The following is a 12,532-nucleotide window of genomic DNA, read 5'->3' as shown; positions in this document are numbered from 1 at the left end:
TTGGTTTTAGCTAAGAATTCACTGCAAAATATTGTGCATCAGACTGAAGTAAAGGAGAATTCAGGTTTCTTGTGAGTTCCTACATTTGGAGTCTTTAAACCTTCTTCAAAAAATAGGGTATAAATATCTACCCCTAAATCAAAGTGCTCAATATTTCAACAAAGAAAACTCTTTTTGGTACAAGAATCATATGATAAATTTTCAAAGTCCAAAAACTTATTGACCCTAAATTTTCAATTGCAAGCTCAGAATCCACATTTTTGAATATTAACTTTTTACCAACTCGCACATCATCCTAAACTTGAAATTAAAATGAATGTGATGGTGTTTTATGTAAATCAACTGCATCAATTGAATTAGATGAAACCAATGATATCATAGCAGAGTCTCTATGCTTCTCTTTAAACTCAAACTTTGAATTACTGAACCTTTGAACTATCAAATTCATTGAACCCTTCATTTTTGATAACTATTCTCTAAAAATGTTTGCTATGTCACTTTAAACTAATGAAACTATAGAGCCATTGAACCGATGAAGTCTGAACCTTTCTAAATTACAAATCTGCAATTTCGAACTGAGAGTTTGAACTTTGTTTCTATTGAACCTGTGGGACAGCTCAACTGAACCATTGAACCACTTCAAACTACTTTGAATCGAGGTTCAAAGTGATTCGAAGCTATGAATTAGAAGTTTTAAAACTATGACCACCTTGGGTACTAACACATATCAATCACATAGCTTTTGTAGAAGCACTTTGTAATAGTTTGGTAGTTGGTGAAGAATAAGGGTATGTTGCAACAACTCTAATATAATTGCATATATTAATTTTAATAGCCTCATATAGAAGGTGCAAACTAATATTTCAATAGGTTTTCCAATAATAGAATAGGGTTTATTTCAAGGCAAAGTAGTTGTGATAAAAAATTGCTTGTAGCATTTCTTATTTGACAATAGTCAATAAAATTCAAAGTTGGCTTTCTTTCTGTCTAAAAATAGTCAATGTCTTTTTGACTGGATGACATATATGTACTTATGGAAACTGGGACAGAAATTGGGACTTATCTATAAGAGATAAGTCTTTCTTAAGTTTCTCTATTTGCTCCTTCCTATTAGCATCGCATAGAAATAATTCATTGTAAAGATCCATGCTATGCCCAGACATAGTCTCATTCAATTTCTTGAGTGTCTTTTAGCTTTTTGTACCAATGACTGTGGGCTCCAAGTTCATATGTGACAATATCATTCCCACAATATGGGTCAAATTCTAAGTTTTTGATGTAGGAGCATCTTGCATGGAAAAATTAAATTATTAGAAAAAAAAAAAAAAAAAGTTATGGAGGAGAGAGAAAGTGACGAAAATAGAAAGAAAATTTTTTAAAATGAAAAATAGGAAAAAAGGAGAAAAGAGGAATTTCTATTTTCAAGGTGCATGGGTGGCATAAATAGAAAAATAATAAAAATAGTTGTTATTCCATTAATCGAGGTGTGTAGGTGGCATCTTAGAAGTTTGTGGAAAGTTCCTTAAATCATGCATTTAATATTTGTTGTGATCCATAAAGGAAATGTAATTTTCTAATTGGGCCACATGGTGGTGCTTAGTTGTATTTAGGTAGAAATTCTAAAAAGTTGTAGATATTGTAGAAGGTTGTGGATATTCTAGAATGTTGTGGATAAATCATGCATTGGGTGGTAAGTGCCTATTTAAGTAGGGCTTATATTCATTTGTAATCAAGCTCTTCAAGTGAAAGTTCTTGTAGAAGCTCTTCAAGTATAACCTCTTGAAGGATAGACTCTTCTTGTAGAAGCTCTTAGTGAGAAATCTCTCTTATATTGTAAGAATTTGGAGTCCTTTCATTTGGAGAATATTGTAATGAATTTCAAGTATTAATGGATACTTTATGAAGCATTTTTGTCATCTCTCTTGTCTCCATCTTGTTGTATTTTTTGGTTGTGAGTTGGTACGAGTGGTTCAGCCATTCATCAATGGTATCAGAGTATACCTTTGTCAGTGGTAGCAGAGCCATACTTCATCAGTGGTATCAGAGCAGGTTTTCCTGAGTGTGTAGATAGAGCACCGAACATGAGGTAGTTTGCACTAGGACCTTGAGTTGGGTGAAGTTTGTCAAGAAGTTCTTGATTGTGTAGATAGATCACTGACTGTGAGGTAGTTTGCACAAGGTTCTTGTGTTACACTAGATTTGTCTTCTAAAGACTTGATTATGGAGAAGAGAAAGAAGAAGATGACTTTTGTGATTGGATGGATTCTAAGTATTCCTCGACTTGAGAAATTTAGAGCAAGAAATCAACAATCATTGCTAGTTGATTTGCAAAAGCAAGTGAAAGAATTAGAAGCTGAGTTGCAAAAATGAAGAACATGTCACCAGAAAAAGGATGTTGATAATTCCTTGGATGCGGAAAAGATAGAAGATCCAGTGGAGTATCAAACATGTGATAAAAAAGAAGAGAAAGAGGATGAAGATGAATTTATTTGTGAACCAGAAGTTGAAGAAGATGAAAGAGAGGAGGAAGAGCATGAAGATGGCAAGATTTATGAACTTGAAATAGATCAAGATGATTTGAAGATTGTAGCAATGGAGGAAAATTATAGTGCCTTAGTTGGAGATCAAGCAAGTAGAGTAGTTACATGCATTATTGACAACATGAAAGAGGCAAGTGAAGATGAAGATGTCAAACAGGTAAAATTTTATGAATCATGGGATGTTGTCTTTGAGATGAATTTGAAATATATTGATAATGGTTTGCATGAGAATCTTGTTAGTGATCTGTGGCATGCAAAGAAAGATTGGTATGGTGTTGCTAGGTTTATTACAGGTGTGATTAATTCAACAAGATTGAAGGAGGATGAGATTTATACTTGGACAAAGTTCATTGCAAAGGAGAAATTTCAGCAGCAAACAATTGTTCCTGCCAGGTGTTGGAAAAGAAGAAAGAAGGAAATATATTAGCACCAGATACTTGTTCCAGCTATGTGTTAGAGGAAGAGAATATATATATATATATATATATATATATATATATATATATGTCAACAGTGGCTACTTCATTTTGTGAATCCATATTCAAAAAAAATTTCCTACCATGGGAGTCAGATGCAGGAGCATCATGCATCAGGAAAAAAAAAAAAAGGTGAAAGCTTGTTTGTGGTCAAGATGAAGATGGTTCTATATCTTTCTTTTGGCGTCAAAGTGTGGGACACACTTTTCTATCTACCAAGGGAGTCTGATGTAGGAGCATCTTGCATGAGAAAATTAAATTATTAGAAAAATATAAAAAATTTTAAAAAAATTGTGGAGGAGAGAGAAAGTGAGGAAACTAGAAAGAAAATTTTTTTAAAATGAAAAATAGGAAAAAAGTAGAAAAGAGGAATTTCTATTTTCAAGGTGCATGGGTGGCATAAATAGAAAAATAATTAAAATAGTTGTTATTCCATTAATCGAGGTGAGTAGGTGGCATCTTAGAAGTTTGTGGAAAGTTCCTTAAATCATGCATTTAATATTTGTTGTGATCCATAAAGGAAATGTAATTTTCTAATTGGGCCACATGGTGGTGCTTAGTTGTATTTAGTTGGAAATTCTAGAAGGTTGTAGATATTGTAGAAGGTTGTGGATATTCTAGAATGTTGTGGATAAATCATGCATTGGGTGGTAAGTGCCTATTTAAGGAAGGCTTATGTTCATTTGTAATCAAGCTCTTCAAGTGAAAGTTCTTGTAGAAGCTCTTCGAGTATAACCTCTTGAAGGATAGGCTCTTCTTGTAGAAGCTCTTAGTGAGAAATCTCTCTTATATTGTAAGAATTTGGAGTCCTTTCATTTGGAGAATATTGTAACAAATTTCAAGTATTAATGGATACTTTATGAAGCATTTTTGTTATCTCTCTTGTCTCCATCTTGTTGTATTTTTTGGTTGTGAGTTGGTACAGGTGGTGTGGCCCTTCATCAGTGGTATCAGAGCATACCTTTGTCAGTGGTAACAGAGTAGGTTTCAGAAACATAATGGTCATGTTCTAAGCATGAAATCTCCACCATTTTACATCCATCATATTCAACTATTGAGAGAAAATCATTACACCTTTGTGCATAGTTCCTCTCTTTGCTAACATGGACTTTATCTTAGACAAAGGGAAGACCCGCCCAACTATCTTTCCCACTCTTTGGTCCAAATATTGGATGAGTGTATAGGATTCTATTTCTTAGACAAAACCTTTGAAAATAGATTTCTTGGGAACCTCTACAAAGAAGGTATTAGAAGTGTTAAAGTCCTAGAATGTAAGAGAATGTAGAGTGGATTCTATCACCAGAATGGTCATGCATATCAATATAACATCCAAGTGCTCTTTGTAGACCTCTTAAGGATCCATAAAAAAATTGACTCCCAAAGCCTGATAAACATCATAGAAGCCCAAGCGTGAAGTAGCAATAAGGGAATGGCCCTGCCTGCTCATTCTCTTGGCCAGATATTGCCCAAATTTCCCAAATGATACAAGTTCAATCTTCAAAATAGAGGGGTTTAGTGGTATCGTTGGCCATAGACTTCATTACAAAGAACCTTGCAAAATCAAAGTGGTGGACAAAATTTGAAGAAAGGAGGATTTTCCATGTGTTTAAGCTAGACCAAAAAATTTAGTGCTTTTTGAATTGGGATCTTGAGACAAAATACACCATGAAAGTTTTAAATCCCTCCATAGACTTGGTAACTAGATAAGCTCAAACCTCATAGTAAACCAGAGCTAACAAGGCACCTTATCAAATGTCTAGCACCAAGAAGAATTGCTATGATTTAGGGTTTTGAACTAGAGCAAAGCTTGGGTATTTTTCTATGATCGTAAACAATAGAACAAAATCATATCGGTTATAATTCAATTTGAGAAATAAGTAACACATATGAAGCAACAAAAATTAGAAAATCTAGCAGGGAGAAACAAATCTTACCTTAACACTAAAAATTTCCAATTTGATACTATAGGTTTACTGGACACTGCCTCCAGTGTTACAAAAGGATCTATGTCATATATTCTTAGAGAAGCCTAGAGAAGAAAATAGGGTTTGAATGTGAAAATAGGTTACCTGGAAATATACAGAGTAGGTTGGGGGAGGTGATGACATTGAACTACACCCGCTTCCAATTTTTACTATTTTTTTCCAAGAAGAAATGGATATAGCAATTTTGATACAGTTATGTTTTTAGATAATTGAGTTATTCTTAGATTTTAATATAATAGAATATAATGAAAAGTAAATGATCAAATATTATTGAATAGTATAATATATAAAATAGTAGATAAAGAGTTCCAAAAAAAATTAAATATATTTTAATAAACTACAAATCATCTTTAAAAAAATAAAATAAATTATTTATCATATAATTCATTTTTGCATGACTTAGATTTTTTTCATCTATTATCTTGAAAGATTATAATATTTAATAATAATAATAATTGATTATTTGTCATTATATTTGATTATATTAAAATCTAAAAATAACTTAATTATATTTAAAAATAATTTAATAATATTATGACTATTGCAACACGTTACTTGAGTGATTGCAGCATAAAACAAAAGAATTTTAGGACTTGTGAAGTAAATGATTAGGCATTACTTATGTGCCTCTAATTGGTTGCTAATAAAGAGAGCCATCAGTGCTATATATTAACACAATTTTATATATTTTATCGTGTTTGGAAAGTAGTGAAATGAGATTAAGTCATACTAATGAAATGAAATATTTTTAATTTTAGTAACAATTACTTAAGAGATAAAGTCCAAGTAGACCAGCTATGAAAGTTGGAGGAATATTCTTTATTTTGTATAGTTTTAAATGATTGGTCATACGTAAAAGAGTGGTCAATAAATTTTGTAGTGAATGTAAATCTCTCTCTTAGGCGCGCACACACACAAATAGCTAACTACAAAATTAAGATAATTGGTTATCATTTTCAAAATGAATCAAAGGAAAAGTTATTGTTGATTGATTGTTAAAGAATATGATATTCTATCATTGTCATACAATCTTAATAATACTAATTAATAGAACTCAAATCATTCAAATATTTTAATCAAATGAAATAACGTAAACTATTAAACTCATATTTACAATTAATATGTGCATATAACAGATACCTAAATATTTAAATTATAAGTTATAACTCTGGAATATGCAACCCAATTAAAGAAAATACACTTTCCCTCTAAAAAGTAAAAATTCTACTTTAGTAAGTGGTTATTGTGATAACATGTATCTCATTGATGTGGGTCACTCCAAAAAGTGTTAGGTTTGAATAGTTCAATGGTCCAAAATGTTTTTCTTGTTACTTTAATATAGTGATGCATATTTTTCCATTCTATAAAGATAAGTTGATTATATACTCTGACCTTTTTAATTCTAAATTGTGTGTGTGTGTGCGCGCGCGCATGCACGCGCACATGCGTGTGTGTGTGTGTGTGTGTGCATGCGTGTGTGTATGTGTGCGTGTGTGTGTTTTGTGCCTAAAATAGTTTGTGATGTAGGAGAATCGTGGGTGAAGAGAAATCTTGCATCACCCAAAAATATATGTTTATTGAATAAGCGTTGTTTGAGTGTAGAGTTGTTGTTTGTAAAGCCTTGTTGCTTTACTTAGTTACTCATACGACCTCAAAAATCCTAATTTCAAAGGTGGATGTTCATCTTGGATATATCAGCCTTCCAGTTGAGGCCCAATGTCGTATCATGAGTATTTTTGAAGTTATTACATATTTTTGGTGTACAATTTCTATATAAAAACTTTAGGCTTAGTTTTGAAGGCCTTAGAGGCCCCAGATGAGCTCTAAAATGGGGTTAACTAGAGCTTGCGTAAGCTTGGCCTTGTAGATCAAAAGATGAGGATTTTGGAATGGGGTTATGATAGTCAATTGGGCCAATAGTTTGCAAGTTATGGCATTCTAAAGTTAAGGCAACCAAAATTTCCAAAATAATTGTCATAATTGATTTTAGCCAACTGTATATGTAATTTTAAGGTTAGTTAGTCTCAAGTGTTAGGGTTTGATGTCTAGAAACTTTCAGGGATGTGTAAAAATGCCTATATGAGAAAGGCTCATATATTATCTAAGACAACATTGGGTGATAGTTTGCAGCTTTGACTTGTAGATTATTGTAAGGCACCCACATGGGTTTGTATATTGTATTTCAAATTTTTGTAATTTTGCATTTGCGACAATAATAAGAAGCCCATATCTTATTCTTGCAAATTGTTCTTGTTTATTTATTTTTGTTATGTGTTTGTGGTATTAAGGGGAGCACCCTTATTGGTTTATGTGTATATATATATTAGATTATTTTAAATAAATTTTCTTAATATTTTAGGCAATTTTTTTAAATTTATATATTACATATATTACTTAAAATATTAATAAAATAATACATAATTAAATTTATTCTAAAATATTTGTATTAGTATATATAACATATAATAAAATAATTAGAGGTTGTTCACAAAAAATATTTAATGAAACACAATAAAATTGAATGTCTTGAGCCATCATGAGAGAGTTGAGCAAGAAGAATCACAAGATAAAAAATTGTTTTAGTGATAGAACATTTTTAATTTATTACAAAATGTTAAGAAAAACTCAACTCAAATTAGAAAAATTCAAGAATATGAATATGTATGAACTTGAAAACAAGTCGGTGGCATGCCACAACTAAGGTTTGTGGATCAAAGATGGAGAACTTTAAAATCGTGTGTTCCCTCTAACTGATCATCTTAAGAAAAGGCCTATTATAAAGATAGTTATTACATTATGCTAATATGATTAATAGAAATTATTTATTGAGATAGTAAAATACTTAACTAATAATTAATCATTTTAATATTCAAAGAGAGACTTGGAGTTTTCTTTTGAGTGCATGGAGGGTTGTTTTCAACAAGTTTGAGTGGAGACTGGGGTGATTTTGAATTTATTTCTAGGTCAATATTAGTTGAGAGGATATAAGAGGAAGTTAACTAAGAATGATGTATTGATAGGACAATAACTCCATTGGTGAGTAGTAAAAGTTATAAAAATGATTAAAGAATGTATTAATATAATAAAACAAATCATCAATCATTCATTTAATAATTTTTTTGGGTGACTAATTATTAGTGAACAATTATCTAGTCATTTATTTGATCATTTATTTAATCACTTATCTCTTTTCATCCTTTTGATTTTACCCAGTGACCAAATTAGTCATTTATTTAGTCACTTATACTTATAAATTACAAAATATTACAAGAATTTGATCACTCTTAGTCATGTGACTAAAAATTTTAGTCTTGTGATTAAATATTTTAGTCACGTAGTCATTTATTTGCCAAAATTCTACTAGTGTCTTCAGCCTTTAGAGCTAATTGGTAGGCTTCCTCCATACTATTAACATGATACATGCTCAATTCATCTTGAATAGATAATTTCAAGCCATTAACATATCTAGTATCCATCTACTCATTACTTTCTTGATGCTCTATGCACATGGATAGCTTGTAGAACTCATTTGTATAGTCTTGCACTGAAGACAAGTTTTGCTTTAAATTTTGGAATCTGCAAAAGATGGTTTGTGAATAATCCATGGGTAAGAATTTTCCTCTCAACTTTTTCTCCATCTTGATCCATGTCTTAATCTTCTCCTTGTTATTTCTAACTTGTTACTTGTGGAGGTGATTCCACCATATCATTGCATGCCCTTTTAGCTTTATGCATGCAAACTTCATCTTCTTTTCTTCTATCATGGGCTTCCATTCAAAAAAAATTCCCATCTCATTCAACTAGTCTATTAGTTCTTCTAGCTTAAGACTACTAGCATAGTCTAAAACATCAATTTTTATTTCTTCACTCCTTCCTTCTAAAGCTCTAAGAACTCTATCTTTGTAGTTCATTTTCCCCAGTCTCTCATCTTCATTTTCTCCCTCTTCATTAGATTCATTTCCTCTTTGTATTTCTTGATTATCTGGCTGCTCATTGAGTCGTTCAATCTCCCTTTGCATATCTAGTATCAATCTTTACATTAGTATGATGCCTCCTCTTCCTCTTCCTCTTCCTCTTCCTCCTAGCCATCTTACTACTCTAATACCAAATGATGTAACCCCAATATCATTAAAGAAATTCAAAATTTGACACAAAGAAATTGTTTCAGAATAATATCAATTCTTCATTAACATTCTGCAACTCTACTCTACCACTACAATCAAAATAAACACCTACTTATTACAATTCTAAAAAGCACCATATTTGGTAGATTTTTAAGAAAATGAAAATTTCCATTTTTGGTAATTTTTAAAACTCATCCTATGGATCCTAATTTTTTTGAGGAAAGCCCCCAACTAAGGCAAGACAAATTGCCAAAATCAAAGATATGATTTTGGATTTATTACAAAAATAGAATTCTAAAAAAATGGAAAAACCACTAATAGCTAATTTCAGAGGTCAAGATGAGTTTAGGCTCCCAAAAAAATGTCAAAATGGCTACCTATCGAGTCAAGCTTGATCAGTAATCCAAATAACTCTTTCTACTACAACTACCTATAAAATTTCAGCTAAAACCCACATCTGAGTCAAAAGTTATGAACCCTAGAAGTAAATCTTGACCAAAACCCACATCTGAGTCAATAGCCTTGACCCTTGGATGCCCTTGCATCATTATGTGATTGTGATATTATAATGTTTAATCTCAATCTTTTTAAACCCAACCATGGTAATGTGATTAAGTATTCTCTATGATGGGATGTATATATTGTTTGTTATTGTTTTCCACTTTCCTTGTGTGAAGTTGAGGTGTATGTTTATGAGATACCTAACTTAACCATTTTTGAGTCTCAATCATTTATACTTGAGTTACTTTCTAGTTTCCTTGATGGGATTGAATTTTTTTCTTTGATCTTGGTGATGTCATGTTGTAACATGTTTGACTTAACCATTATGATTCATTGATCAGTATTATTGGGATACTTTCTGGTTGCTCATTGAGAACTAATGGATATTGTGATTTATCTTGGGATGCTTTCCAGTAGCTCATAGAGAACTAATGCAATTATTTTGAATTATCTTTTGATGCATTCTAGTCACTTGTGTATGACTGAGGTGATCTTTATATGATTATTGATTTGTGCTTTTATTGAGCTTAGGGTAGGTTGCCTATATGTAGTGTTGGGAAGTGGCTTGCAATGGAGGTTGGGGCCCTAAGTGGTTCCTAGGGTAACTCATTGAAAGTTGTTTAATAAGTGAAAATATTACACTAAATAGGATTAAAATAAACCTAATAATAGTCTTGTATGTTCTCGCTGATGCCTCAAGTGCTAGTACAGACTAGGATGGGAGTAGAGAGAATGCTTGGTTGCAACCTTGCATTCTATAGTATGCCTTGTCAGTACAAGAGGATACTAGTGGCTACATAGGAATCACTAAGGACCCAAAGGTCTTAAGTGGTTGCTTGAGCAACTCCAAGTGTGATTCATGTGATGACACTTGCCCACTTATATAGTAGATTTCCCATGTGTCTTTGTGTGCCTCTGGGTCTAGATGTCGATCTATTTTGAAACCTTTGAGTTAGTATACTTTAAGGATTTCCTAGACTTAGAGAAAAAAAAAATTATGTAATTTGATATCCTATTTGAAACTTGAGACTATCTCCTTAGCATGGTAGGAGTGGGCCATTTAGGTTCCATGCGATTGGGTGGTAGTGTTTTTTTTCACTCTTACCATTGAGATCCATCCATTGATACTATGGCTGGAGCTTCCTTGTCTGCATTTCCTTTCATTCTATCTATGTATCATTATGATTGATGGTTATATTTTATGATAGATGTTTATATCTTTTATGCTAGATGCTTTTATTTATTTTTTTGTACTTGTATCATGGATCTAAGGAGGTTGATGTAATTCTATTTTATATATGTATATTCTTTTAGCCTTCCATACCCTATGACATATACATTGGATGATTGAGCATTTCAAATTTCATTTGCTAAGAGGAATTTAGAAAAAATATATATTATTTAAATGGACTTTTAACTTTTAATTATTCTTTCATGTGGATGTGGTATTTGTTAGACTTAGTATTAATTAAATTTAAATGTGATTAAACATCTTGAAATTTTTAAGAAATGTAACCTGTTATGTATGCTTATAGTTAATCCTATGTTATTGCTTTCACTACTATGTATTTGATGTGTATGATTTATATTTCTTGTCTAAAAAAAAATGTTTGGCAAACTTAGTAAAACTTTAAGTTAATTCTTTTGGATCCCTTGGTTGAGCGTTACATTAGGAAAACCCCTACGGGCGATTGCCCCTTGACCTCATCTCGGGGATGCTGCCCCCATACACCTATAAAAATAATCTAGAGGGAAACTATAATGAATAAACCTTTGAGTCTAATTAGGCTTTACATCACAAAAATCTCCCACTTGGAGACTAATCAGACTCACAATAATAACCTCCCACTTGGAGACAAATCATAGCACCACTAAACCTATAGCTCTCACTAGAATATATCAAACCACCCTAGACACTACTGTGCATTTATTCTATTTAGTCTAAAAGATCAACCAAAGCTAAAGAGGATTTCAACTTCTCTTTTATTACTACCTTAGTAAACATATCTGCTAGATCATCATTTGTATGTATCTTGTGTAGCTTTAACTATCCATCATCCAAAATTGACCGAATGAAATAGTATCACAAATTTGAATATAGAGTTCAATTCTTTGCAAGATGAGTAGCACTTTGGCTATCTATAAACATATAATTATCCCTCTATGGGTATCGCAACTCTTCTATGAAGAACTAATAACCATATCATCTCATTGGCTGCCTCTATAGTAGCAGCATACTCTGCATCTATAGTGGATAAAAAATTAACCTTATGCAACCTAGAAACCTAGCTCGTTGTTGACCCACCAACAATAAATACATAACCTATAGTATTCCACCTAGTATTGATAAGCCCTGCCTCAACAATTCTCTATAAATTAGTAGAGAAGCCCCCAAAGTGTAAATACTTACTAGATGCTCCTCTCAAATATCTAATAATCCATTTAACTGCATTCAATGCTTAATTCTTGGATTACTCATATACTTGCTAATGACTCCCATTGCATGTGCATTATCTGGCCTTGTACATACCATAGCATACATCAAGCTTCCTACAATTGAAGCATAAGGTACCTTAGAAATCTTATCATCCTCTTCTTGTGTCTTTGGAAACATCTCCTTAGTCAAATTTAAATGACCAGGTAAAGCTATACTGACAACTTTAGCATTCTCCATAGAGAAGTTGCAACAGCTTCTCAATATAATTAGCCTGAGATAAAGTCAATTTCTTGTTCTTCCTATCTCTACAAATATTCATACAAAGGATTTTTTTTACTACCCCCAAATTCTTCATAGCAAATGCATGTTCTAACTAGAATTGTAGCCCCTTAATCTAATTCATGTTAGACCCAACTACAACCATATCATCAACATTTAAACATAAAATAATTTACTTGTCATCACCCAA

At 32.0% G+C, this 12,532-nt stretch overlaps 1 pseudogene; it reads right to left on the bottom strand.

Annotated features, from left to right (window-relative positions):
* Nucleotides 1-1,031: 1,031 nt before the first annotated feature.
* Nucleotides 1,032-12,532, bottom strand: part of LOC149540782 (arogenate dehydrogenase 2, chloroplastic-like) — a 45,383-nt pseudogene continuing 33,882 nt past the window's right edge.

The sequence above is a fragment of the Cupressus sempervirens genome, chromosome 9 (assembly GCF_028749045.1).
Source record: "Cupressus sempervirens isolate cs-2001-9-10 chromosome 9, ASM2874904v1, whole genome shotgun sequence".
NCBI lineage: Eukaryota > Viridiplantae > Streptophyta > Pinopsida > Cupressales > Cupressaceae > Cupressus > Cupressus sempervirens.
Note: the sequence above shows the minus strand (reverse complement) of the source record. Positions and strands in the feature narration are given on the sequence as shown.